This window comes from Pseudopodoces humilis, chromosome 7 (genome assembly GCF_049639895.1).
Source record: "Pseudopodoces humilis isolate 2021_Gansu_Grassland_sample_001 chromosome 7, ASM4963989v1, whole genome shotgun sequence".
In the NCBI taxonomy this organism is placed as follows: domain Eukaryota; kingdom Metazoa; phylum Chordata; class Aves; order Passeriformes; family Paridae; genus Pseudopodoces; species Pseudopodoces humilis.
The window spans coordinates 22,716,660-22,743,724 of record NC_142206.1 but is presented as its reverse complement, the minus strand read 5'-3'; the positions used below and the strand labels follow the sequence as shown (position 1 = coordinate 22,743,724).

Below are 27,065 nucleotides of genomic sequence, written 5' to 3'. Positions count from 1 at the left end.
TCCCCTGCAGATGATGTGAGGTAATTTAATTTAGCAGGGACAGAGCTTAGTTAAATTGCATTACCTTTCTTTTGCCATGGGCTAAGACCACACACATGGACAACAACCACAGCTCATCCAACAAGTAATTTGACTGAGTGCTTGGCTTCTGGAATACTGTAAACTGGGTCATATAGACTTTTTGCCTAAAGTTCAAGCCAATATTTGAACTGAGAACTTTCTCTTTCCCAGAAGGTGTTCTACCCATCATGCTGCTACATGTCCTGAGGTAAGGTATCTTCAGTCTTGGGAATCTGGGAGCACAAAGATTCTTGGTGGAAATAATTACTGCTACACTGAAGATTCAAATCTTTCAGAGCACAACAACTCCAATGTTTTAAACCTCAGTTTCTTTGACAGGAGAGCACAGATATGTCGAGTATGAGCAAATAGGGAACTTTGCCTCTTTACTGTCATGACTGCATCTCCTACAACTTTCCTCATCTCAGAAACACAGACTAGTGCATGCAAAGAATCCACAGCCAACTTCTGAAGGATGGCAACTTGCAAGATTTAGACTGTGGTTGCTGTTAACCAGCATTTCCACACCCCTTCTTTCCTCATGCAGCCAAAAGAAAGGAGAATTTTAGTTTTTTAAAACTATGCAGGCATGCAAAAGAAAAAAAAAGTAAAAAAAAAAAATAAAAAGGCAGAAGCCATCTATCAAAGAGGGTGACACATTCCCTTCTAATAAATACCCTTTACAGACCATGCCTGCATACCCCATTGTCCCTTTGGCTAGCCCACCTGCTTCACTGGCTCATCCAAAAGCCTGACTCTGCATGGCACATTTCTTCAGGCATAACAGAGGATTTTGTTTTGCATTTGTGCTTAGCAGAGATTACCCGCATACTTAATCAGAGAAGTGACGTTGACATGTCATGTACTTACACTCCACTGTAAATCCTACTTTTCCCACTGCCAACACCTTCATCTTCTAGCATGGAAGGAGGGATTGTGGTGGAAAAATGTGGCTCAAGCTCCCTTCTCTTTGCACACACAAAAACCCAAATGGAAAATGCAAAGAAGTAGCACAGTTTAAAATTCATGTCTGCAAAACAACTATGGACACATTAAGAGCCACCTGTTTATTCATGCAATCTTAAATTTTCAAGATTAAGCAAAAAGCACTTTTTGTGAAAAATAAGAATTAGAAAAAAGCAGAGTTATTTTTTTCCCAGTGATCATAAAAAAATTTGAGGGGGAATCATTCCTCAGCAAAAAATATTTTTTGCAATTCCTAAAGCCACCCACTGAGAAATGTAAGAATTAGAGAGGAAGGAGTCCACTGAAAACAGCCTTTCGATATACATGAGATTGGCAAGTGAACTGAAACTGTCTATGATGGGAAAAAATACAAGGGGGTGGGGTAAATAGCTATTTTTTTCTCACACATACACAAACTAAAGTAGTAAATTTGCTGAAAGCCCAACAGGAAACCATGGTCAACATGATGCTTAGTGCACCATGCACCAGCCATATCTTCATCTTATTTAGAACAATCCACGTTAAAAAAGCTTTCCCTAAAGTTGACTTCCCAAATGTTCTATCCAATCCATTTTAGCTACCCCAAGCTATACAACACCTCAACAAACTCATGTCAAATGGGAAAGGACAAACGTATTCCACAGTGTCTCACTGCTGTCCAGCCTCTTTACCCTGCTCCATCCAGTGTCTCCTTAGTCCCAGCCCCAAACAAATCCCTGCAGCAATCCTTTCCATACTGCCTACCCTCGCTCCTGCCCCCAGGTGATACATGTTGGCAACCAAACACTTCAGCTGCAATATGGAAAAGACTGATGCTTTGAAGATTTCAAATAAGCTGGCAGCTCGTATTTAACAGTAAATATGCCTTAAAAATAATAAATAAGCCACATTACAGGTTCACAGAAACCCGGAAGCCATAAGCTTAATGGCCTAGATAGCCCTGCAGCTCAGTGATTCGGGCTCTCCTGAGGGCTAAAATTGCCTGGATAGTCCTGATTAAAAAGATAAGCACAGACAGACCCATTGCTCTAGCATATTTCAGAGACAGCTAAAGAAACGACTGAGTCTCATGGGTCTAATAATACACAATTTCAGTTATTTATATCATTGGCTAGCCAAGTATTTACCTGGTTCTAAAGCAGAACATTAACAGAATCTCTATAGAGTTGAATGAGATATTCCGAACACGTCAAAATCTTCAGCCAAAAACCTAAATAAATGGAACAGCAGTTCCTCAGAGACACAGATAGTATCCCCAGAGGAATATGCCTGCCTGCCTCCTGCACAGACTTAACCAGCCCAGCCACTTAGGGCAGCAACAGCAGAGCAGCCACTGCACACACAGAACCTGCTCAGTGTCTCAGACAAGCCTTGCTGCCCAGCTCACGGCAGCCGTGGAGAAAACATTCCCAGCCTGTGTCCACACGGAGCCCATGTCCTGCCTGGCTTAGGATGGCGAGGCAAGGCACCCAGGAGAATCAGTCTCCTTGGTGAAACACTGGTGTCCCGTGCTCCTGTAGGACACTGGTGCTCTGTGTGTGCAGGGAGGACAGGCCATCCCGTGCCAGGGCCCTCGGGTACCTACACATCTGGGCGAGCAGCTCTGGCAGGGACAGACCTCCCCCACAACAGAGGCACCCTTGGCACTGCGGGCATGTCCCACACAGTGGGGCACGGGGAGGAAGGGCACCAATCTGTGCTCTTCAGCCATGTGCTAACCTTTCCTGCAGGCTGCTGGTTTCAGGGAGAACCTGGCCTACCACACCTGCAGATGGGCTCAACTGCTCATACAGAATTGGTCTATCCAAATGATGGGTGCATCAGTCCTCCTTGTCACTGGGAGAAGTGGCTAGCAGATGAAAAGCTGCTCAAAACTTAATTTCTGACCAAACTGTCCTTTCAGAGTTGAATAGCATCATTCTCACTTCCCCACCATCAGCTCCATACCTTGGAAGGGTTAAAAAAGACAGCAGAACCATTAGCATTTTGATAGCTTTCCGAACATGTATAGCAAAAAGTCTTTAAAATTCATTGCACTGAGATAATCCTTCAAGTCTAGCATTTCCTCCTCAGCTTGAGGCAACCAACTGGTTTTCCTCCCCTTAATGCCTTAATAGAAAGCTCCAAGGAGTTGCCAGGCTAGAAGTCTCAAATATGCTCAAGAAAAGCAGAGTCCTGAAGTTCAAGAGAAGCCACGTAAGGTGTCTGGGGCTTAATTAAGAAGCAACTATAGGGGGCACCTTATTAGATACTGCAAACCCCTAGAGATCCTGGCTGCTGTAAATCACAGCTCACAACACATGCACACGCTGTTTTCCTTCCAAAATGCTGAGTACACACAGCTCCCACTAATTTCAGCTGCCACAGAAGGTGCTCAGTATTTCTGAAGAATGAACAAATTAAAAACCTTGACCCTGATTCCACTCAAGCTCAGGAACTTGAGCTCTCATCAAGATCAAGGCTGAATTTTTTAACACTATTACAATCTCAAGAACAAAGCTGTGATTTTGAACCGCACAACTGGCATTAATACTCAGCAGCTCCACACCTGTGCCTGGGAAGTTATTTTTTTTTTTACAGCATGTGCTGTTTTAATAACTCCAAAGCAAATTGCTTTCTCAAGGAAGCGCCCAGGAATGCCTCAGGGCAGAGGAAGAGGCCATCTCACTTTGTGGCTTTGATTAGGTTTGTTGCAGTGGAAATAGGCAGATACTTCAGGACCACATCACTCCTCAGACACCACTAAAGGGTAAGACTCAAGGAGTCACTAACTTGTTAAGGGCTATTAGGCCTGATTATATGCTCTTCCTAAACACTATTTCTGGGGGAAAGCAGTTTGCAAAAACCAGTCTGTTCAAAGGAAAATGAACTTCTGCTTCTAAATTTCTAAGGAAATTTAACTGGCAAGAAGTTGGCATTCAACAGGAAGACAGAGTAGCAGTGAATGTACTGCAGTACTATGTGGAAAAGAAGGTTCAGATCTCAGCATCACCACCTGTAGTCTCCCACACTCTAATGCATATCCCAAACCATGAAATATTGATTATTTTGGCTGAGGTAAAAATTTTCCCACCCCCAACCCCATTCCTTCCAAAACTTCAGAAGGTCTTTATTTTCTATGAGAAAAAACCAACCAAGCCTTGCCCCTAACCTCCCCCTGCAAAAAAACTGCAAACACCTCACAAATAGAGCTTAATTTACAGAGAAAAAGTTCTTATCCAAATTTAACAAATGCACAATTAACACAGCCAAAAGAAGAAAAGGCTTTAGCAACATATCATCGAGTTTCTTGGGACATTTGGCTCCAAGAGCACAGTAAAGCATGTCATTTATTTAGCTGGGAAAAAATCTTCTTATGATACAGGAAATACTCCCTCCCCATTTTTCAAACCTGAGCTATCTTTCCTAGGAGCAAAATTTGGGTAGGTACTATTCTCTTATTTTCTAGTGTGCTACAAGTTTTCCATGGTACCCTCAGCAAGTTATTTATATTCCACTTACATCAGTAAAATGGGAATGCTCCGCCTCAAAAAAGGTGCTACAAAGATACAATCCATTTGCAACTGTGAGATGCTCAGATAACATGGACCACACAGACACTCAATAAACAAGTGGTAGATAATTACTGTGACATGAAACAGAGAGGCTGCATCTGCCAGAAAAATTCTGAGCAATTGACTCATTCTGGTGGGCCAGTCCAGGGATAGTTCAGATGCCTGCCCAATCTGTTCCTTCAGGCACAGTGCACTGTTTCATTATCCATCAGTCAATCTCAGATTTCTAGCTCAGGGTGTACACACAACAGCAAATGCTACCAGCACTGCAAATCCTCTTTCAAATGCATTTGCAGTTATTGGAAGGGTGAGAAAATTACCTTATCATCAGTTCCAACAACTGCATCTGTTTCATCTCCTTGCTAGGCAATAGTGTATCTGGACAAAAGATATTCTGCCTTTACTTAGGCAGAGTTCATCACAAGGAATAAAGCTCAGGGACAGTAGAGCAGAAAGGTGAAAGGGAGAAACAAATCTTGTCTGTGAGGAGTTACCTATGAAGCTACAAGACAGCCAGACTCAGGCAGTTTTACATTTAATCATATTCCATTTTAAAAAATCAGTGTTTGGTCCTGCTCCACGCTGCTACACTCCATAAAGAATCAAGGATTACAGCTGAAGATTGTAGCTTCTTGTTAAAGCACGGTCTACAGATGTAATCATGTAGGATGTTAAGGGAAAACAGATCCACTACCTGGCTTCTCCTGGCCTCCTTCAGCTTTGCATAAGTCCTACAGTGACATTGAAGTCCAGGAGAATACAGCTCCAGCCACAAAAAGGATTCTGCAAGGCAGTCTCAGAGAGCAGCTGGAGCATGCAGCCCTGCTCTGTGTTATGGAAAACCCTTTGCAACACTATCCTAGTGCAGCCTGACTTTATTTCAACAGGACAAATGTAGAGTGCAGCTCAATCATACATCTTAGACCTCAGCTTGCTGAAGCTATTTTCAGACTAACCTAATTCATTATTTTTTTCAATTCATCATCCTAGATTCAGAAGAGAAGAGTGAACTCTTACATCAATAGCTTGCTTTTCCCAATAATGTAGGTATACTTAAAAAATGGGCAGAATTAAGACATGACATGGATACAAAGCAGATCATTCTGTGATTAGAAGATGCAAAATTACTTTTTAGGGCAAAAGGTGCAGTCCTTAAAAAGGCCTTATATAAATTCGAAATTACAGTTATCATTGAGAGCACAGTTGAAGGCTCTGAAGAAAGGTAGCAGCTTACCTTTGTCTTCCTGGGGATCTAGGGAACCTTAGCAATCAGCCACCTAGAGGTTCCTTTAAAGGTTCCTTTGATGCCTGTAACCATAATGTAAGCAATACTAGAAATCTGCTGTCATTTCAGTGCTAGAGGTCTTAGACTTGATTAATTTAAGAGAAGTATTTTCTTAGGTAAATTTTTTGCAAAAACATATTAAGATGGCAGTGTCATCTTTTATTTTAAGATGTATTGCCTGTTTATTACAAAAAATACCCCATAAAAGCAAGGTTTATGATGTTTTAATTTGTTGTTTCAAACACTGTGTAACTGGGCTCTGCATCTCTGCAGACAGACAGACACAGTGGAGCTCATCTCACATCCAGGACTGCTTTGACATTATATGATTTCCAGACCTGACTGTTGTGGATCCAAATAAGCTGTATGGTAATCCTGGTTCCAATTTCCACTAGGTCAGGCCTCCCACTGCTGCCTCTGTGTGCTGTAAACACACCTTATGCCTCCTTATTTAACTGGAAGGAAAAGGAGGGGTGAAACCAAAAGGGCAAGCTGAGACTCCTCGTCTACCACAAGATGAACATGTCTTCTTAGAACAGGTTAGTAGAGGCCATCTGAGGATGAATTTGGCTTCCCTGAAACAGGAAACTCCCCTTATTTAAACCTCAACTACACAGTAAGGGCTTGGAAGTTTTTGCCTTTAAAAGGAGTGTACTGTCTTTGTCTGTGCACTGATGAAGCTTCAACCCTCAGCCTTTTCCCCCCACTTTTCTAAAAATGGCAAGAACAAAATACAAAGTAAAGGCAGAGTGGCATTCCCATATAATCAGAACTGGAGTGAGCACCTCAGTTTTGCAATCCCACCTTTGATAACAGAGGGATCCTCTGAAAGGTCCCCTTGGCAGCCAAGCAGCACAGAACACATCACGGCTCAGGGGGCTGAGCTGCACTGGAATAACCAGATTGAGGGTCTTTGGTGATGCAGAGCACAACCACAGAGAACAAACACCCTCACTAAGCACACACCCAGCTTAGCTGAGATCCCCTCTTGACTTCCTTCTTATCTCCTTACTCTCCTAGGAGAACTAAGAAAGGATCAAGACTTTCTCCTCCTCTCCATAAAACACCAGGAAAGAAGAAATTACTGGATCCATGTGGTAGCCTTGTCTATGCTGAGCTCGCTGCAATCAAACCAGCACAAGAGTGTTTCATGCTGTTCCAAGCAGCTCCTCTCTTGCCCTAAGCACTATTTTTCCCACCCTGCCCAACAACAATGGCCCAGGCACCAACATATCAGCAGTGTTCAGCTATATTTTCCTTGGCGGCTTAAGGTGATTTTCTAATAATATTCCTCAGAGGAAGCAGTGGTTTAGGAATTATCTATCCTTGTACAGCCTTGACCCTGACAAAATACACCATCAGTGCTTCAGGGTCAGTCTTTCCCCTGCTGTCACTGACAAGCTGATTGTTTTGCCAAGGTCTTCAGAGACTCTTTGCTCCACTCCATAAGAGCACATCCAGGGGAGACACAAACCTGCAGAACCAGTGAGGAAAGACAGCAAGAACACTGAAGGAGACACAAGGATACCTGGATGGGAACTCAGTTTTTTGGAGGGAGCCACATTTTTTGAGACATTAAATATTTTTTTTATTTCACATAGGGGTGAAAATCGGGAACACACCTTGGAATCCTTCATACATAAACACACGTGCTCTAGAACAGCAGTTCTGTGGTTAGGGCATGAATTTCTGGCAATTTCAGGAATTTCTAGGAAACCTGCTTTCAGGACCCTGTTTTGGATTTGTGACAGCATAGGTGAAAAACCCAAACCACTTGGCTCCTATCTGTTTTGATTAAGAAATTCTATCCTATGTGCAAGAAATTCACCCAACGAGAAGGAAGTGGAGACCGACCCTTTCTTACAAAGCAGGAATGGTTTCAATAAATCAGCATTTTCTGCAGGCATATTGTTTCCTTGAAGGCTCCTAGCCAGTCCTAGCCTAAAGTAGCAACCAGTGTGGTTTCTGCTGAAGACATAAGCCTGGAAGCAACCCACCCAACAGAGGTTCTGCTTAGGAACTGCTTATCTCCCCCAGGTAGAGTCACTGCAACACGGCGTCGAAGAAACAAACAAGGTTTCGTTAAATTTGCCCTGAAAACTCAGGATTCTGACTTTTTCTTGTATTCCAGTAGTTTACATTGTTAAACAGAGGAAAGGAGGTATGGTGGGAAAACCTCACTCTCTCCTTTCATGTTTACTTTATTCATTCCTTAGTCTGAGACAGTAAAAATGTTGCTGATATCCAAAAGAGCGTGTACATGTGTGTGTGTGTGGCAAAAGCTTTGGAGCCTGGGCTGTGCATTATGTGGTCAATTTTACACACAGGGGTGGACAGCATCTTTTTCTTCTGTAGTAAGGAGAGGTAAAACTGTCTCCACAAGGAAATCAAAGAAAACACAGTAATACCACAGATCTATGTCAGAGCTGGTCTTGCTGATTTAAGACATTTCCCATGAAGCGGCTTGAAAGAATTTCCAAAAGTACAGTCTTCTTAAACTGTGTTCTCCAGAAAGAATGTTTTTCTACTTCTAAACACAGCAATTTTTATGTGCAGTACAGGATTACCCTATATAGGTCACTGACACTCCATGGAAACCTAGATAAATAGCTCTATTCCCACACTAAATTTTGTTGGCTTCTCTTCCTTTATTGCTAAGAATATTTCAACTGGAACAACATATTTGTGCCTTTGAGGTTCTCTGTTCCTGCTGCCGCTTCCCCACCTGGAGCTATAATCCTACACTTGTCACAAACCCAGCCACTGCTTCAGAAGTTATTACAGCTACAATCTGCAGATTATAGCAACTTCTAATAGGGGATAAGCAGCAGGAAAAGGTGAGTTTAAGCTGCAAAGAGCCTGCTGGCTCAAAAAGCCCTATTATTAATATTTATTATTTTTAAGCATTCATTGAGTGCTGTAGAAGATAAAAGAATGAATTGAAAGCAAGAACCAAGGAACCAAGTTTATATAAGACAAGACAACGTGAAAGCTTAAAGAATAAGTGCAGTGTCTGGGGAGGAGGGGAGCCAAAGAAAAAGTAGTAACAGCAATGGGAAAAAAACCCACACCTTTTATCAGCACAATGCTCCTAACATTAATAAGTATGAAGAGAATTAAAGAATTCTTCAGTGTCTAATCAGAGCTGTTGTCCATAGGGGATCTTCTAAGCACTATTACAAGTCATTGGAATATCTTTAAAGAATGGAGCTTTGATCATAAAAAGCAAGTGTGTGGAGGAGGGCAGGGGGGGCTGAAAAAACAGCAAAAGGAAATGCAACTGGTGTTAGGGAAAAATCCATCCCTGGACAAGTGCTTTACAAAGTTCCAAATAAATCCATTTAGATTTTGTATAAACAGAATGAGGCATAATTCTCACTCAGGTCCCTCCACTACAGGCAAATTTCTCCTCTTTCCCACAAACCCTTTGTGCCTGTTGCCAAAGGTCTCCCAGTTGACACTCCCCTTCCCTAACCAAGATGCAAACTCATGGCTTACACCATTTTAAACCTTCACACTTTCAAACAACAACCCACAATGCTTCACAGTTCCAATGCACTTTAGCAAGATTAGCTAACAAGAACGTTCATCATACCCACATGCCGAGGGTACAATCTTCATTTTCACAGCTGGTGAAACAGATGCTCAGAAAAGCAATGCAACTTTCCCAGAGCTAAGGAGTGTCTACAGCAGGCTGATGTTAGGACTGCTGGCATTCACCCACCTCAGTTCTGAGCAGTAAAATCAGTGATAGCACTTGGGAGTGAGAGTCCAATCCCCCTCCCAAAGCCCTCTGCTCCCCAAGGCTAGCGCAGAACTTCAAAGCACTTCCCAAAGAGCATCACATTACAGAAATACTGTAAGAAATCCACTACAAACTGAAAACTTGGAACTATCTGCAGCAGCATTAACAAAGAAAATTAATGTTTTTCAACTAACGCCGACTCTTCTCCTGCCAAACCTTCCCCGCTGCAGTATCAAAATATGAACACACAAAATGTGAAGCCTGAAACCTTCTGCTCCCTTAAGCACAGTGAAGAGATAGAATAAGACTTCCAAGAGACTGGCTGGATTAAGTAGCTTTTTTTTTCTTTTGTCTTGTGTCTTTGTTTTTTCTTTCTTAATCTCATCAGAATGTTGTTCCTGACTGATGCTTCCCCTAACATTTAAAATAAGAAAAACACTTCTTAATTAACAAAGCATCACTGTAAGCTGAAATCCTTATCAGTTTTGAAGGGTTTTTTTCAATCCTATGAACCCAGAGTGATTTGTCACATCAGCAAGGTATTATATTGTCAATTCTCAGGCTGCCAAAGCAAAGAGATTTTTGGTGCTTCCAGCATTGTGCCTCAAGCACTTCCAGAATCATCTCTCAGTTTTTCCTGTATCTTATTCTGAAAAACAGCTTGGTGTAACTCTAGAGAAACCCTGTTACATGCCACATTCCCATCAGAAGGGAAAGTTTTGTTGATTAACACAAAACAAGCACCTCATCCTAAGCAGCTTTGAGAATCCCCTCTGACATTAACAGGAAAAAAGGGCAGTCAGCAGTTCAAAAATACATAATATCCAGAATTCACCCCTCTCAATAACATTCTGAGACATTCAATCCTTTATTTGCCATTATTTCTCATACATGTCCATGTTGTACCCACCACAGTATCGCCATTAAGCTCCATCAATTTCTATCAGCAAGACTGACATTAAAACATTCTGGTTTCAAATAACTGCATAAATAATCACATCAACAACAGTGACAGTGACTCCCATCCAAAAATCCACTGAATTTCCATTCAGTGGGAATCCCATTATCATATTTATGTTGGCAACAGGTTTTAGGGACTTCATCTGAAAGGTGCCCACCAGTCCCAAAGACTTCCATGGGAAACAGGTTCTCAGCAGGCCTGAGAAAGCAGTCCAGTACAGGCACAAGCTCCCTCTGTACAAGAAGATCTGGTTTATTTTCACTCCACAAGAAAATGAGATGTGCCATCAAGCGAGCCAAGAACAAACTCTATCATTGCTTTCCCAGCATAGAGTGCTCCAGTTCAGTGCCCTGTGAGGTCCATGTCTCAGGAACAGGCAAACTGCCAGTCAGTTCATTTAGACCATTTTTCCTGAAGAAGTGTAGACACCATAATTTAGTGCAATATTTATTACTCTAGAACGCTCTCTTCATAGACTGTCTTACACTGAGCTTTCTGTAAGGAGTAAATATAGTAACTGTTTCCATAATAATGTTAAAAATACCCCAACAAATTAAATTCAACAGATGAAACAGGGCCATAAATACGTATGTCTAGCAACATGACCAAAATCACCCTTCTTCAAACTGGGCACTGGGCCATGAAAAGAAAGCTGCTAGCGTTACAATTTCAGTGCTGAGCCTCAGGAGCAGCACAGAGCAGCAGAAACAGTCAGAACAGTAATCATGCACAATATACATAACCAGAGCTGCAGCCAGGGCCTCTAAGCTCCTGAGCCCCTGCCAAGCTGTGCCACTGACCCACAGTCGACAAGTCACCATACAGTCCCAAACCCCGTTCCACTCATCTGCCTTGTGGGCTTTCCTGACATCTGGGATGGCAAAAGATGTATTTAAAGCTGTTTACAATGCGAATGAGAAGTCTGAGAAAATATAAGAGCTGTTATTATCTCTGCTTTACTACCTGAATTTTCACATTAGCAGTTTGGTTTAGTTGCACTTCCTTGCACTTTAGTTGCACTTCCTTGGAATCAACAACCACTGTAAGGTTTTTTCCTGACAGTAGCACCACAGCATCAGCAGTAAAGAGGGTACTGGTTATACTGCTTCCAGAAGACTAATCAGGGAAAACTCCAGATCACACTAGGCACTACAGATGACCCAACAAATTCCTTCTCTAACATAGCCATGCACCAACTAAATGAGGGCAAGAAAGGCAGGAATAGAGATGAACTAAAATCAAAAGCTGAGCTACACTAAACAAACTCAGACCTAAACCCCAATTCACATAATAATGCAGCCTTTTGATAACCAAGTAATATCAAGCACATGGATGAGATTCAGTTTCAGCACTATTTATTTCATCAAAAGCATCGTCTCTTTCTGCCTGAAGTGATAGACTGGTCTAAAAAATCTGAACTCCATTTGAATTTAAAAATGGACTCTTCTACAGTGATTTTAAATTTATTTCTCAAGAAATATGAAACTTCCATTTTAGACCAGGTTTATTTAGTAAATACATAGCAACGGTATGATCCTTATAGCAATCAATCAATCAATCCCAAAGCACAAGGAGCCCCAGAGACTTAGCAGTCACTGGAATCCTTATTGGAAGGACTACATAGTCAGGAAGATTCCTGTGCAGAAACAAGATCCATACTAAAAATCTGTGACAGTCAAAACCCCACTTCCAGCATCTCTGGGGACAATGACAAGATACTGGTTATGGTTTTCTTTTAAATTCATTTGGTAGGGATAAGTTTGCACTACATGGCTACTCTCAATTGTCATGCAATATTTGCTGCATATTGCAGAAAAGCAGCATTCAGATTAGGCACTCGGTCATCCAGAGCTTCCTGTATCAGAGACAATTCAAATCCAAAACAGCCCACACGTGTACAACTCACCAGGATGGTGAGACTCTCTGACTCTAGCTCCGAGGAAGACCAATGAAGGACAGCCCATTGGTAAAGAACAGAAGGTGGCAGAAGTGCAGAAGCAAATCCCATTGTAAGAGCAAAACATCTTTATCATAGACTGTTTCTTTAATTTATATCTGTGCAAAAATAAATACAAACATGCTGACAAACTGGTTTAGCAGATGGTGTGGATAACAGAAAAAGATCAACACACTTCCTTCCTATAGTCACTTCTTTCAGCCTCAGAAAATTCATACTAAATTAGCCCATGACAGATCTTCACCAATGCAGAAATGATAAACAGCAAAGCAGCTGTTAAATGCTCAAAGACAAGAGGTTGGGTGGGGAGGACCATCGACAGTTTGTTTGGTGGGCACTGAATTCACCCTAATCCCCTGAGACTAGGGGATGGATTAACTCATTCACCACTTCGGAAGCTCAAAACTGAAAGATCTGTGAAAAGAAAATAAGAAATGTAGATGTAGGGGAAGCAATGGACACAAGAGGAGTGCTGAGCTGCACAGTCATGAGCTGAGGTAGGACCAAATGCAGCCTGGCTGCCGTATCAGTTACCAGTGAGGCAGCAGTGACCATCAGAAAGCTAAACTCTGGCCATCTGGATTATATCCTCACATGAAATACAATTAAAGACCAATCATCTTCCCACTGCTGAGAAGTGGATAGTGTGAAGGGAAGGGACAACACAAAGCAATAAAGTTTTAGAAGGAACAAGCAGCACAAGAAAGAATGGAGTTGTCTGTACTGTTTTCTTCCTTCATTTGCCACTTCCAATTAAAATTAATTATTATTTCCAGAGGGAAGAAAAAAAAAAGAAAAGAAGAGAACACATAAACATCTTAAAAGGGAATGAGCACTTTCAGATCTGAAAGAGCTCATTTCTATGCACCTTGAGGGACAAACACACAGGCTTTGTCCTCTCATGCAAATACACTGCTTGGTTTTGAGTCATTATTTTAAAGTGACAACTGAAGACCACTCCTTCCCAAAACAAGTTACTTTTCAACTCTCACTGTACCACTAGTGGGGGCTTTTTTTTTTCTCCATAAAAACCAAGAAAAATGGATCCATTTTATTGAAAAGTCACTTTAAATTAAACAGATGAACAAATCATGCTGAAATTAGTCAAAAATTCATGAGAAAGTAAAAGCAGGGATTGTCTTGCCACGGTATTCCCAGAGAAGGACTGCTTCAGCAGCCTCACAGGGTTAGCAAGGAGTATAGATATCCATCTGTTTCAATTAAAACTCCCAAACAGACCTAGGACCTACTACCACCTCATGAAATGACTCATCTTCAAGATGTCAAGAACTATGCACTACCCCAGGAAACTCTCTAAATACAACTTGGACCACCATCCGCTTTTTTAGATACCTTAGGCCCCCTAGGCCTCAATTTTGTAGCTTCAGAACTATTCTTTCCAAGTCCTTCCTGTCCTCTAAGACCTACAGGCCCATAAATCCAGTAGCTTCTGTCCCCAGAGCAGTTGTGCCTGTTTTCCTGCAGCCTGGTGAGAACAGACAGGACTCAAGATAATTAAATAAAAACACAGGAACTTCATTATTTATTTTAAAGGAAAATGTGTTTTCTAGGAAGAAAGTCCTTTAGTTGGGCAAATCTGTAAGCTGTTTATCAGCTTAAACTCATTATCTGTCCATATGGTCTTAGCACTGTGGCTTAAAAAAAAATGGGCAGCACTAGCTGATGAAATGTCATCTGCCCTTATGCCAGAAACTACTATTTTTTTTCACTGACGTCAAATTAGGATCCTTGCCACAAGTGAAGGGCTACCATAAGCATAGTCATAATATTTTAATTATGAAAGGATCTTACAGAAGGCAGCAAGGAAGGCAGGGGCAATGTAAGAAAACCCATTCACAAAAATACAAAGTCACTTCATTCACATTTTGCCTCTGCTCTAATTCTTTTTGTTTGAGGAAGTGGGGTGGAAAGAGAGTAACCCAATGTAAAAAATGAAAAATAAAAAATAAATAAAAAAATAAAAAAAAAAAAAAAAGGAATGAGATGCTAAAGCAAATAAACACACATCAAAGCATGAGATGGCTCTGCTTCAACTGCCTACAGTATTCAACCTGGGATAAAGGCAAGACAAGAGGTGCTATGAGGGAAAACACTGCCCCTACAGCAGTGCAGACCATCTCCCTCCCTTACTCAGCTAACAGTGAGACCCCAGCCAGCTCTGCTGCAGTGAAAGAGGCAGGGGCACATGATAGGCCCAGCTTTGTAGAAACCCAAATTTGTCCCCCATCGTCTGCTGCTGTGATTTGAAGCCCTTCCCACTCCCCTGCTGAGTCTCAGCAGAGACGCAGGAGCTGGGTTTATTGATTCTGTGAGTCACAATTAGCCGTGGGACACACGACCAAAGGTTCAGCACAGGATGTTAAACCTGACTGAGCTGTCAACTCGGTTATTCCAAGGAGAGAGAAACAAATTGAAGTCACAGTAACAGATGTTTCTCATGTTTTATGAACTGCAATATTATTACTAGTTACAGACACACTTTCTGCCTTTTAAAGCAGACCTGCAACGCTGTGCGTGTGAAATTATTTGAACTAACACACAGACAACTTGGCAAAGGACTTATAGATAGCATATTCGTGCTCTCACAATGATTCCTGTTTCCCTTTTGCCCAGCCCCACCCTGAGAAGTAGAATACATATTAAAGCAGCCAAAAATGAGATCACGCCAGGATAGAGCATTTCGTTGCCTTCATCTGCGCTGAGAATGCAAGCACCCTAACCCCTCTCCTCTTCTGTGAAAAACACACTCGGCCTCTTCTCGGCTTCCACTGTGGGGAAATTAAGTTGCAGGGATCGTTCTGAGTTTTGAGGGAGCCTGGAAACTGAAGACTGCTGTTCTTCCCAGGATGTCTTATCCTTACACCTCAGGGGCAATAAAGGGATTTCCCCGTAATTTACAAAGGAAATCTGAAACACCCTGCGGACGCAAACCACCCCCGAGCCCATCCTGCTCCTCCGTAGCGAGGAGCGAGCCGAGGGGCGGCGGGCGCTCGCCGAGAAAGCCCTCTCGTGGAAAACACCAGCATCACCCAGCCGAGCCCTCCCCTCGGAGCGGCCCCGGCTCTGCGCAGGGCGCCGCTGATGCCCGGCTCCACCGCGGGCTGACAGCCGTCCCTTGCCCAAGGACTAACTCCCCGCTCACCTGCGCATCCCGCCGGCTTAAACACACACCGCTGTACCACTTGTGGCACAGGTCTGCCTTGCACAAAGGGTGGAAATTTTGTGCGGATTTTGCAACATCTCAGAGAAGTTAAAGCGCTTCCTTTTCTCCTCACCCCGCTCCACTTGAATTCGTGGCAACTGTATCACATGGTATTATAGCTTGAGCCAACAAAAGCTGTACCTTGGCCACAACAAATACAGAAATATTAACTGCCTTCCAAGGAGGCTCAAACATTCGAATCATTATAACGTACCATAAAAATACTTCGGTGAAAGCAGACGATAAAGAAGCGCATCTGTACATTATGTTACACAGTCGAATTTGAAAGATTCCCCCCCAAATTAGGAAAAAAAAATAAAATACAGAATGTACTTATGTCTCCGAATCACAACCCTATCATTTGCTCTCAGTTTCTGTACTTTTGTGACGGAATAACTACTGCTCCTTACAAAAACCACTGAGTATCACAATAAGCATTTTACTGGTAGAATCCATCAAACACTGGCATACATCCTGTTGAATTAAGAAAACTCTTTTAACAGTTCCAACTTTTTACCCACTAGCAAAAGTCCAAGGCGAGCCTACGGTCACAATTAGCATATATCCTGCCAGGCACACAACCATCTCCAGCACACTTCTGCCCAACCAGCTTTGGTAGCCACTGGCGATTCAGTGAATTATGTGCCTAAAGTCTATTAATTGTGTCCAAATTTGCTCTTATTATAGAAATACAAGCAGTAATCAGGCCGAGCTTACTAATTGCTGAGAGAAGTGCTAGAGAAAAAAGGAAATTATGATTATCAAACATACTTCATCCAAGTACAGCACACATGAAAATGCTATTTACTCACTCACTGTAACCTTTAAATACAAAAGTTACGATAAAACTTGAAATGCCCAGTTCGGCTTACAAAACCCCCATGTGGTCCCTCGCTAACATGTTGCTGCAGCTATAAATCTCTATTAAAGAGCGGGCACTGACCCAGGGTAGCGGGATGGAAGATCAGCAAAGTGTGAAAGAGAAAATTCCTCCCAGCCCTGGCTGAAGTAAGAAGCACGGGTAACTCTCCTACCTTCCTCACCCGAATTTCAGGGGTGGTGGCGCACCCCAACACGCGACAGCCGCAGTGCGGGGCGCTCCGGGCACAGCCTCGGGGCTCCCCGGCTCCTCCGCTTGTCTTGCGGTGAGAGCGATCCCGGAGGGAGGGGTGTCGGGGCGGAGGCAACAGAATACAGAAATACCGAGGACAGGCTCTGAGGCTCCCGAAGACGCTCCCGGGGCCCGATCCCGGAGAGGTGTTACCAGCGGGGCGAGTTCAGCTGGCTCGGGCAGCCGGGGCGCCCTCCCCCAGCTCCCGTACCGGCGCTACCGGCGGGCGGGCTGGCTTCTCAGCCCCACAAACTTGCACGCCCAGCAGCCCGGGGAGTCAGGGCGCTCCCGCACATCCTCCCCTGCCCTCTCCCGAGGGAACAGCGCGGCAGAGGGGTAGGCGAGCCGCCCCCCGTGGTGCCCCCGTCCGCACCCCCGAGCGTCCCGGGGCAGCGGCAGGGCGGCGGGAGCCGAGCCGGAGCGGCACCGCCGGCCGGGGAAGGGCTGGGCGGAGGGAACCCTCCCGTTACCTGGCGGCTCCGGCGGCGGCTCCCGCGGCGGCGGGTCCCGGGCACGGACCGGGCGGACCGAGCGGCGGCGGCTCCCGGCGGGGCCGGGCTCCCACTGCCGTGCGCGCCCCGTGCCCGCCAGCCGCGGAGCGCCGGAGCCGCCAGCGCAGCCGGCTCCACCTCCCGGCCGTGCCCCCTCCTCCGCCCCCGCCCGGCCCGGCCCGGCCCGGCCCCGGCCCCTCCGGCTGGGCGCGCCTCTGCCCGTACCTCTCGGCTGCCTTCGCCTCCCCGGAAAACTTCCCGGCTGCAGGAGCCGCCAAGCCCAGCGCGGGGTGACTCGTCCCTCCCGTACCGTGCCTCGGCCGTTCGGGCTGCGGGAATGGCAGCACGGCAAGGGCGCCCCGGGGACAGCCTAAGCTGGGACCCGAGAGCAGCCCTGAGCCCGCAGCGGGCGGGTGCGAAGGAGAGCTGCCTCCTCCCCGTCTGCAGGGTGTCCCCGGTAACATCCAACGGGCTTCTGATGCACCGGGGGGATCCTCGGGACGCAAAAGGAGGAGACCAGGGAGGTGGGAGAGAGGTTGACCCGTACCTCAGTGGGAGCTGCTGAAATGCCTTCGAAGATCTGCCAGAGAAACTTCAAAGGATGACACTGCGGGACTGGGAAGCCCTTCCAAAATGCATGCCAAACCGCCCATGTTTGCGACATGGGAAAAGCCTAAGGAAATAAGGCTTGTGCCGTTGTGCTGTGTGTGCGTACCAATAACTTCCGAGCCGGTTAAAAAATTTCAGTAGCATTTGACAGCTACAAATTCCACAAAAATAGATAATCGTGTAGAAGAGGTCATCTTTTTACTGCTCTTGCACATAGAGCGGCTATGGTATTTCCATTCCAACAGCATCTGACAAGGGAATCCACAGGGGGGTCATTTCAATTATCCCTTAGGAAAACTGCTCATCACTGTTCCTAACACTTTCAAAGTCCTTTGAAAGGACCAGCTCGGAGCGAAAGAAACTGAGAGAGTAAAAGGAGTGCAGAAGTAATGCTGTTACTCTCACTAACAATCAACAGCTCAGGATTAGTAAATCGGGCTTTAGTAAATTGGACATTACATCCTCACTTAACAGAGAGAACAATCCTACAAGGGCCAGATCATGCAAGTGATACAAAGATGTGTCCTGGTGCTGATAAGGAGTCCTGCTTATTTCATGACGCTTTGCAAGATGGGGGATGCAGATTTGGACCCTCAAAGCTTAGTAGAAGAACAAGAGACAACAGGAATGTCTAACAGTGCAATGCAAAGGCAAAATAGATGTGCCAGCATTTCTGCATAATCTCTGCTAATGCCTCATATATCTGGTAATGAACAGTTACAAGGCTCCCCAGGTGCAGATATTTGTTGGCGTTGGCTTTCTTTTATTTCCTAATGTGAAATAAAAATAGGGAGATACACATAGAATTTAACAGTTATGGTCCCAAATCTATTTCTGTGTAATAGCAAAACTAGATTACACAACCAGACTGTATTTGAAGCGTATGTTTTGTTATAGTCTGTTGCTTAAGACAGGCAATCATTTCAGGGTCTGATATTTCCTTGTAATATTTGGGCCCACGTTTTTCCATTTCTGTTTTGCTATTCATTTATTTGTGTCACACAGCGTGATCCTAGTTCTGCTTGGTCTTTGTGGCAGAGTAGGGGATTTCCATTTCTTTATTAGACACAGTTTGACACGAGGTAATAGCCTTGTTCCTTATTTGATTCCTTTGCAAAGGACTCAGAGTGCTATTTTCCAGGAGGCTGGCTTGTCACACCCCTTAGGCAGCAGATCATAGCTCTTTCAGGCAAAGATTACATTTTTGCTCTACAGACCTGCCTAACTGGGTCCATTGGTCCTCCTCCTTCACCTTCTATAACAATCTCACACGTGCACCGCTGCACTGTCCAGGAGTGTTGCAGGACCCCACATGCCAAGCAATTTTGCTGTACCAGTGAATAAACCATGAAAACGTGTGTGTGTATCTGTCTGGCTGCCCAACCCTACCCTCGTCTTAGGGCCCAATGCACAGATCTCATGTGGAGGGTTTCCAGTAAACTGACTGGGCTCAGTCCTGATGGAAACACCACCATTTTAAACAGCCCCAGATTCTACAGACAAGATCCTCTCCTTGTCAGGGACACTCTTGGCATTTTTTCCAGCAACTTCCACCCCTTTCCTCTCCAGTGACATCATTATTCTGATATTTTGTAAAAAAAAGTGCAGGGTGATGTGTCCAAAGACTTGTATGTGTTTTCTGTTTTCCATCCCGATTCTCTGAAACTGTTTTGTAAATGAACAAAAGTCAACTATATGTGACCCCAGCTTTCAAATCTTCCACATGCTAGCATAGACACAATAGTGCTCTTACATGCTCAACTGTGCAATTTAAGGGGCCACTATTGAAAATTAGCTTCCCGAGTTCATAGCGCTTTCACCGTCATGAAGGAATTGCTTTGTGAATCCCAGCCAGCACTGAAATGAGTTTTGCATTTAAAGCTGGGGTTTACTTCCTTTGTTATGTGTAAAGACTATAGTATATCCTCTGTGAACTTAAAGCATAACAGCCTTGAATAAAGCAAATTTTATGATAGATCAACATGTGAGGGGGATGTCTTACTTGTTTTCTGATAAATAGGTTATTGAATTGAAATCAGAACAAGAAAAGTTCCATGGTTTAGCTTAGAACGCTAAAGCTGTTCTCCCGTTTCAGAAGAGCCCAGAGCTGCAGCCCTCCCACTGTCTGAAGGACCTGTCCCTTGAATATTACATCACAGATATCACAATCCAAATAGCCTCTCTGATACACTTCTGATAGGCTTGAGTTTTCAGAAGCAGAAACTGCAATATTGGGAAACCATGAACAAATCATGGCAGGTTCCTCATAGGTGTAACTGTGTGGATTTTGAGATAACTCCACAGAACTCACCCATTATTTATGAACGCTTTCTTGTCTGTGCTTCCCATCTTAGTTCTCAACTTCACAGTTTCCCTGTTCCTTCCTTCCCTGGCCTCCCCAGCTTTCCTCCCTCTTCCTTTGCCTCCAGACTGCTCTCTTTCTTTTCTGATTATTCTCTCTCAGTATTTCTACTAATACCTTTCTCAATTTGCTGTGAAGGCAGATAAAGCAGGAGTACAAGCCCAACCCAGCTTGGCTGTTTTTCCTAGAGCTGGACTGACACACAGCCCAGCTCATTGCCTAGACAGATGGGCAGAAGGAAACTCTCTGGCATCTGCATGCTGGAACCTGAATACCAGTCTATTTCCAGATAACCATAGCACATTCCAGGAGCAATCTGTGCTGGGTAGAAATCACACAGTGTTATTAACTCTGCCACGAAGCTGAATGGCACTTCTGAGAGCACAAAACAAACAAGGTCTCAGCCACAAAGAGCTTAGGATGACAAACTGACTGTCTGAACCCCATCACCTGCTCCCAGCTAAAGACAGAGAAGTAAGAGATCTTGTTTTTCCGAAATGTCAAGCACTTATAGTGCTGACTGAAGTTACACTGATCAGTATGTTCTCTCATCTGCTATCAGACTGCTTTTCCAGGGCCCCTCCATCAGGCTTGGGAGAACAGCATGAGGGGACAGTTGATGTACTGGTAGCGAGAGGTTTGTTCAAGCTTCATTATTAAAGTCATAATTAAAACCTTGCCAGTGTATTTTTCAACCCAGTTTTGCTTTCCCAGGCTCAGCTGGGAAAACTGAAGCTAAATTGTTTATGAGTTGGTTTCTTTGTCAATATCAGCATTTCCCAATAATTTTCATCCAAGCAACAGCTAACATTTTGGAGGAAAAAAAAAATATCACAGACCCTCCCTTTGCCATTTTTTGTTTTTGTTTTTGTTTCTTAAATCAAGAACTAAGCTGCATTTTGAATATTCATTTACAGATTTATTTTTCCCAGCTTTGTTTTCACATTCACTTGATCACATGGTAACATACATGCATGTCTTTCTGAAGTGAAAAATCATGTTTTGTCATTATTTCACATATCACTTCCTCATGTCTTTTTGACCCACAGAGCACAAGATTGGAAGCAGGCTTCCAGGGCAAGAGACATGCTTTTCTCAAGATTATCCAACCTATGAAAAACACTTCATGCTCACTGAGATACTCGAATAGGTAGACATAATTTTCCTAAAAGCTTTCATGCTCACCTCCCTTGTTCCTGTCTTTGAAGTTGTAAGATTACACAGAGGAACTGGCAGCAGTGCCTAAACCCAAAACTGTAGCAGCAATGACTGAACAAACCCTTGGACTCTGCCCAGAAAAATCTCAATTAAGAGAATTCTTAGTAATAATTTTAATATGTAGCATTGAAGGGATACCTTAAAGGCAAAATGAACATATTTAAGATGACAGCCATTTCCACAGCTAGCAGCAGGTAAAGCTGTATATTAGTGGGAAAAAAAAAAGAACACAACCCCAGAAAATATCCTGTCCTCTGCTTTATTTTTTTTTCCCCAGAAGTTTACTAAAATGGAGATTAAAGCAAAACATCAAAATTTACAACTATGTATATTTTGAGAAAATTCTCAGCATTCATATTTCCTCTGAAATGTGCAGCTGAGATTTTCCTGTACTCCTTGAAACCCTTATGGAAACTAGCTTTCACTAAGAAAGAAAAAGTAAAATGGAGATCCCCATTGTACCAGGAACCTCACAGTTCCTTACATGTTTAAATATGACAAAAGAGACAAACACAGAGGAACCGTTATCCCCATTTACAAACAGGAAATTGAAGCAGGAAGAATGACTGCTGAAGAAGTACTAGAGGTCTGTGTCATCTCCAGGACATGAGCTAGGAGATCCTGGATCACAGACAAACCCCTTACTCATCCAAATATCTATCCTCAAATGTTCTGACCCTTCTTGGCATTTGCATCTCTCTTATAACACAAAGGGAGGAGGCTCAAATGCATTTTTAAAACTCTAGATGACACTGAATTATTGAAGCTATTTTTATTCTCATAAGATTTTACAAAGCACCTTTCTCCTTTAAAAAAGAAAAGGAGAAAAAAAAGGAAAACTAACAAACATAGCTTCAGGGTTTGTTGTTCCTTGAGATGTTCCAATTAAAAAACACCTTATTGGACAGTTAAAGTTCTTCACAATTTCTCTGTCAAAAATGTGGTATGTAGTTCACAGATATCTACAGAAAACATCAGTAACTGCCTGGGGGAGATGGAGGTGTTGAAAACTTCACTTCTGACAACAGTTAGATGGTCACTCTGCAAATTGTTTCAACACAGCCAGTTGTGTTGCCATAACGTGTTAAACATCTGCTAAAAACATATGGAATCCTCCTTGGGGGGGTGTAAGTTAGATGCCATTCATCAAACTATTTCACTGCTTCCCTTCTCCCCAAATGACTCCCTCCAGAAAGCCAACTGAAGGAAAGGATTCCAGTGTCTATATGCACAAAGGGTTCCCTAGCCAGGAAAGTGGTGATAGCTCCCCTTGGAACTGGGAGAAGGTCCTATCCAAGTAAATTCTGCTGAAGCACATGGTGTTTAAGGAGAAAAATAAAACAGCACATCATCAGAACTCCAAATCAGGCATCTCCCTCCTTAGGTGGAAGGAGGTAGCATGGGTTCTGCAGCAAAACTAATCCCCATTCAGCAGAATTCAGTTTACATGGGCACTACCAGGTTAGAAATGCTGCTCCCAGGTGGGAGACTGCTGAAATAATAACCTTGGGCATAGAAGGATCTAATGTTTTTCCTGGTATCACACAAAATAGAATGTTATTACGTCCAGAAAATTGAACTGTCCGGTGGCTAAACATTGGCATGAACATTCATGGCTGTGTAAAATTTTTCAGGAAGGCTGTAAAATGTAACGAGAGCATCAATGACTTAGAGTGGTGGCAGTCAATTTTCAAGGTGTGAAGATAGCCGGCCATCACACATGATCGCAGGATTTTTCATTATCAAATTCAGTGCCTTAAGTGGGATGTAGCTTTTTGCAGATCTGAACTGGTCTCTGGTGACAAATGGAGATGACATATCCTTACAAGTCCACAAAGCAATGGTTGGATGGTGATGCAACCTCATTGGGATAGCTGTCGAAAACTACACAGCTTTCTTTTGTTTCCTGAGGCTCCTGTTGTTTTTCTCAGATAAGATACTCTCTACAATAAAAGATAGTACTTTGCAGACCTCTTTTCACTTGTCGTTCACACCCCTTCCAAACATACACACAGTGAGGGCAGGAGCAAAACTGCACAAGTTTTGCTTCTTTTTTCCTCAGTCTCAGGAGTCCCTTTGTGCGTTTGTGTGTAAGGCAGCCCCGCTCATCTGTCAACAAACAGGAACTGGTAAGTGAGCAGCAGCCGTGCTGGGTATGGGAGCTGTGAAATTCCTGAATGCTGTATGGTGGGATTGGGGCTGACTTGATACTAGGGCAAGATTAGTTATTTTTAAAAAAGTAGTCATAAAATTAATGGTCCTTGTGAACCCTTCACCAAGCACTAATTAATCAGCCTTCCGTTTCCACAAGTGAGAGCAAATGAATGTCAGGAATATGCAGTGATTTTTCCTAGTGGGCAGTAGGATTAGATTTATTAGAATTTAGGGCTCCTAACCTGTGATCGAAACATGATTGCACCTCTCTCAGTTACTTAAAATGTGTGTTTTCTTTATCTGAAGATAAAAATCCTTTCTTTGGCTGTACACTCATTAGTCAGAACAATTGCTATACAAATTATGTTATTTTGCAGCATAAAAATTATGGATTTTTGTAGACCACCATGGAACACAGGTTGGAACTATGAGAGTCACTTATCTGAGTGATTCCTGCTATGAATGTTTTAAACAACATTGTGAGTTATTAGCGGCTGCTTCCTATCAGGAAGAGATAAACTGTGGATTTATTTAATGTTGGAGCTGATTTCACCCCTGGTTTTACTGGACTGGTGTCAATGAAACAATGCCAAGGACACATTCTCTTAGCTAAGTAGCCCGTAGCCACCTATTGCATTTAACTTCTTGTACACACATCACAAAAGCTTACAAAGCAAGAAGAAAGAACCATCTTCTTGATTCCTGAATCCTGAGCTACCCTCCGTGAAGGACCCAGAACCCAGATTCTGTTTGAAAGACCCCCAAGACTAGTCCTGTAGACTTACAGCCCACCAAAAGGTTGAATCCACCAAGCCCCTGAAACCTGAGAATTGTGGAAAGCCTGGCAAAGGCTCTAAGGCTTCCTGCGCTTCCCTCTTGTTGTAACCAGCTCCTCTGTGCAACCTTTCATGCCATGTTTTGGCACTTTCTGATCCCCTGGCTGTGATACCAAATTGCAGACGTGGCTGTGAAAGTTAAAGACTTTAAGAAGAAATTGTCAGCTGGATTTTCCTGAAATCCTGTACAGCAGAGTCAAGACTAGGAAATTTAGTAGAGGGAAACAGGAGTTTGCCCAAACCACTTCTGTGGCACTGCTTTTAAGATGATTTCAGTTGCTCTAGAAGAGGTGCAGAGGGGAAGAAATGGTACAAGCCCTCGAGTTAGCTCCTTCTGTGCAGTATACAACCCAGTCTGTACATTCCTATCTTCCTCCTTTTCAGTACATCTCACTCTCCTGCTCTCATCTCCACTTCTCTCTGCTCATTTTCTCTCACTATCTCTAGCCTGTTGTGCTCTCTGAAGCACTTTCCTTTTTTGCTTTCCCCTGTGTATCCCTGTGATAATCAGTCCCTCCCTCCCTCACTATCAGGTCTCTATGTTGTCTTCCAGGAGATCTCATTTTGGTTCTGCAGATAAGGACACAAAGCAGAGAGTGAGCAGAGGAACAGGGGTCACAGAAAGGTTTTTCTCTTTAAACTTAAAAATGGGGGCAAATCCCTCTGTTGCAAGCAAAAATAATGACATGTTAGAAAGGATGAGAATGGAAACTCTGCCTTTCTTGGAAACAGCAACTGAAAATGAAGCAATAGTTTTGGGAAGCCCAGGGTATTGGTAGAGCAGCTGGTCTCCTTCCAACTGGGATTTGCTGTGTTCCAGGGCTATAATCAAGCAAATAGAGAATTTGCCAACCAAGGCTTTATTCAATGTGCCAGGTAGCAGCCATCCCTTCACATGAGCTAGAAATGTCTTCACTAATGTGCAGCATGTGCACAAGTCGCTAAAGAGCCTTCACCCTTCATCAGTCACACAAGTGCAGTTGTGTGTGCAGCAGGAAGAGCAGAGGCAAGGGGATGGCAAGCTATTAAGAAAGAAGCCTAATGGCCCCTTGAGAGCCCTGGGAGGGGGGAAATAAAATAAAATTTAAAAAACCCTTCACCTGAATTTTAATCATTCCCAAGGGAAGACATGAGATTTAATACAAAACATTACACAGCTGCTTTGCTACACGAGATTAACTTCATGTAACAGGATGAATAAAAAATATTCCCACTCCAACTTTCTGAAACATTCTGCCCTGAGGCAGTGAGAGAAATGGCACAGAATGCAGAATGAAGCAGGGGGATGAGCTAGAGATGCTTTTAAGCTCTGTGCAAGTCACCCATCCAAAGCTGCGCTCTGACACAAATCTCCTTCAACATCTCAAATTAACAATTCATCCTTAGTTGGGCGATCATTACAAGATCTCTTTCTGTAAACAGACAGTCAGAGAGAACAAATGTAAGAGTTAATGCTGGCTGGCAATACTGTGAACCTCTGAGAGCAACAGGCTATGACAGCACTGCTTAAGTTCTCCTAGTGCTGTGCTGAGCGCCTGGGCATCTGCTAAAGACTGTAAATGTGCACGGATGAAGACTGACCCACTTCTGCAATTGAAAGTTGGAAAGCCTCCCAGATGCACACATGATGTTTTGGCAACACAGAGAGAGAGAAGTTCAAGGAAACTAGGAAAATAGTTCAGAAGAGGAGTGTGAACAAAAATACACAAACAGAAAAACATCTCGTTCTAAACTCTTTGTTGTCACTCATCCAAGATCAGTTGCTGTCAAGGTCAGTAGAGATTTTTGTGGTAGAAATGAGGCAACTTCCCTCAGCCACCAAGTTAAGTTGTAGGTTCACATCACAGCCTGTCAAAGTCAGCAGGGACTTGGTCACAAACTGATTTACAAGAACATCGGCTGGAGATATAACCTTTTTACTTTCCAAGCTGTAGAGTAAATGCATGTCCCTTGACAAGTAACTTTTCTTGGTAGCCCCATCAACCATTTATGAAGCAAGAGTAGTATTTGCTTAGTGCTTAGCATGACAGGCAGTGTGCATTTCATAAAATACCACCTTCCATAATCAACAATTTAGAAAACTAACTATTCACTATTCTTGCTAAAAATTATCAGAAGCAACCAAGTGATCATTGTACACATTTTGTACTTGTCCTTTGGAGATAGCAGTCCCATTAAATCCTGGAAGTCAAGGAGCTTCTAGCACTGTCTAGGCTTTGGAAAATAAATCCAGATCTCAACAACTGCTGTGAGTCAGATGTGATTTTCTTCTTTTATGCCAGATGAGAATTCATAACTTGAGCATGATGCCAGTCAAGGAAATATGAAAACAGAGAGCTGCCTAGGACAGCAGTGTGCTGAGGGACATCATGGTGCCTGCTTAGTCTCCGTGGGAACTCAGCAAAGGCAGGCTGGTTGTGGCTGTGGCTGCTCAGACAGAAGTCAGGGTTATTCAGAACAGATGCAGCAGTCACCTACCTGATATCTCTCAGGTGTCTGGCAGCAGTGGTTGGAGCAACCCCAGTTCCCTTGT

General features: G+C 43.5%; 1 protein-coding gene across 6 annotated transcripts in view; it reads right to left on the bottom strand.

The window, feature by feature from the left end:
* Window positions 1-27,065, bottom strand: part of TSPAN18 (tetraspanin 18) — a 192,730-nt gene that overhangs the window by 110,534 nt on the left and 55,131 nt on the right. For 2 of the 6 annotated variants that reach the window (XM_005522412.3, XM_088057288.1), the window contains exon 1: window positions 17,333-17,449. The exons of 1 other annotated variant lie outside the window; for it this stretch is intronic. The gene's annotated coding sequence lies outside the window, so the exon portion shown is untranslated. Of the gene's footprint in view, window positions 1-15,691; window positions 15,818-16,785; window positions 17,093-17,332; window positions 17,450-17,578; window positions 17,723-27,065 lie in introns of those variants that run through there. 3 more of the 6 variants (XM_088057290.1, XM_014252014.2, XM_014252015.2) reach the window with 3 other exon arrangements.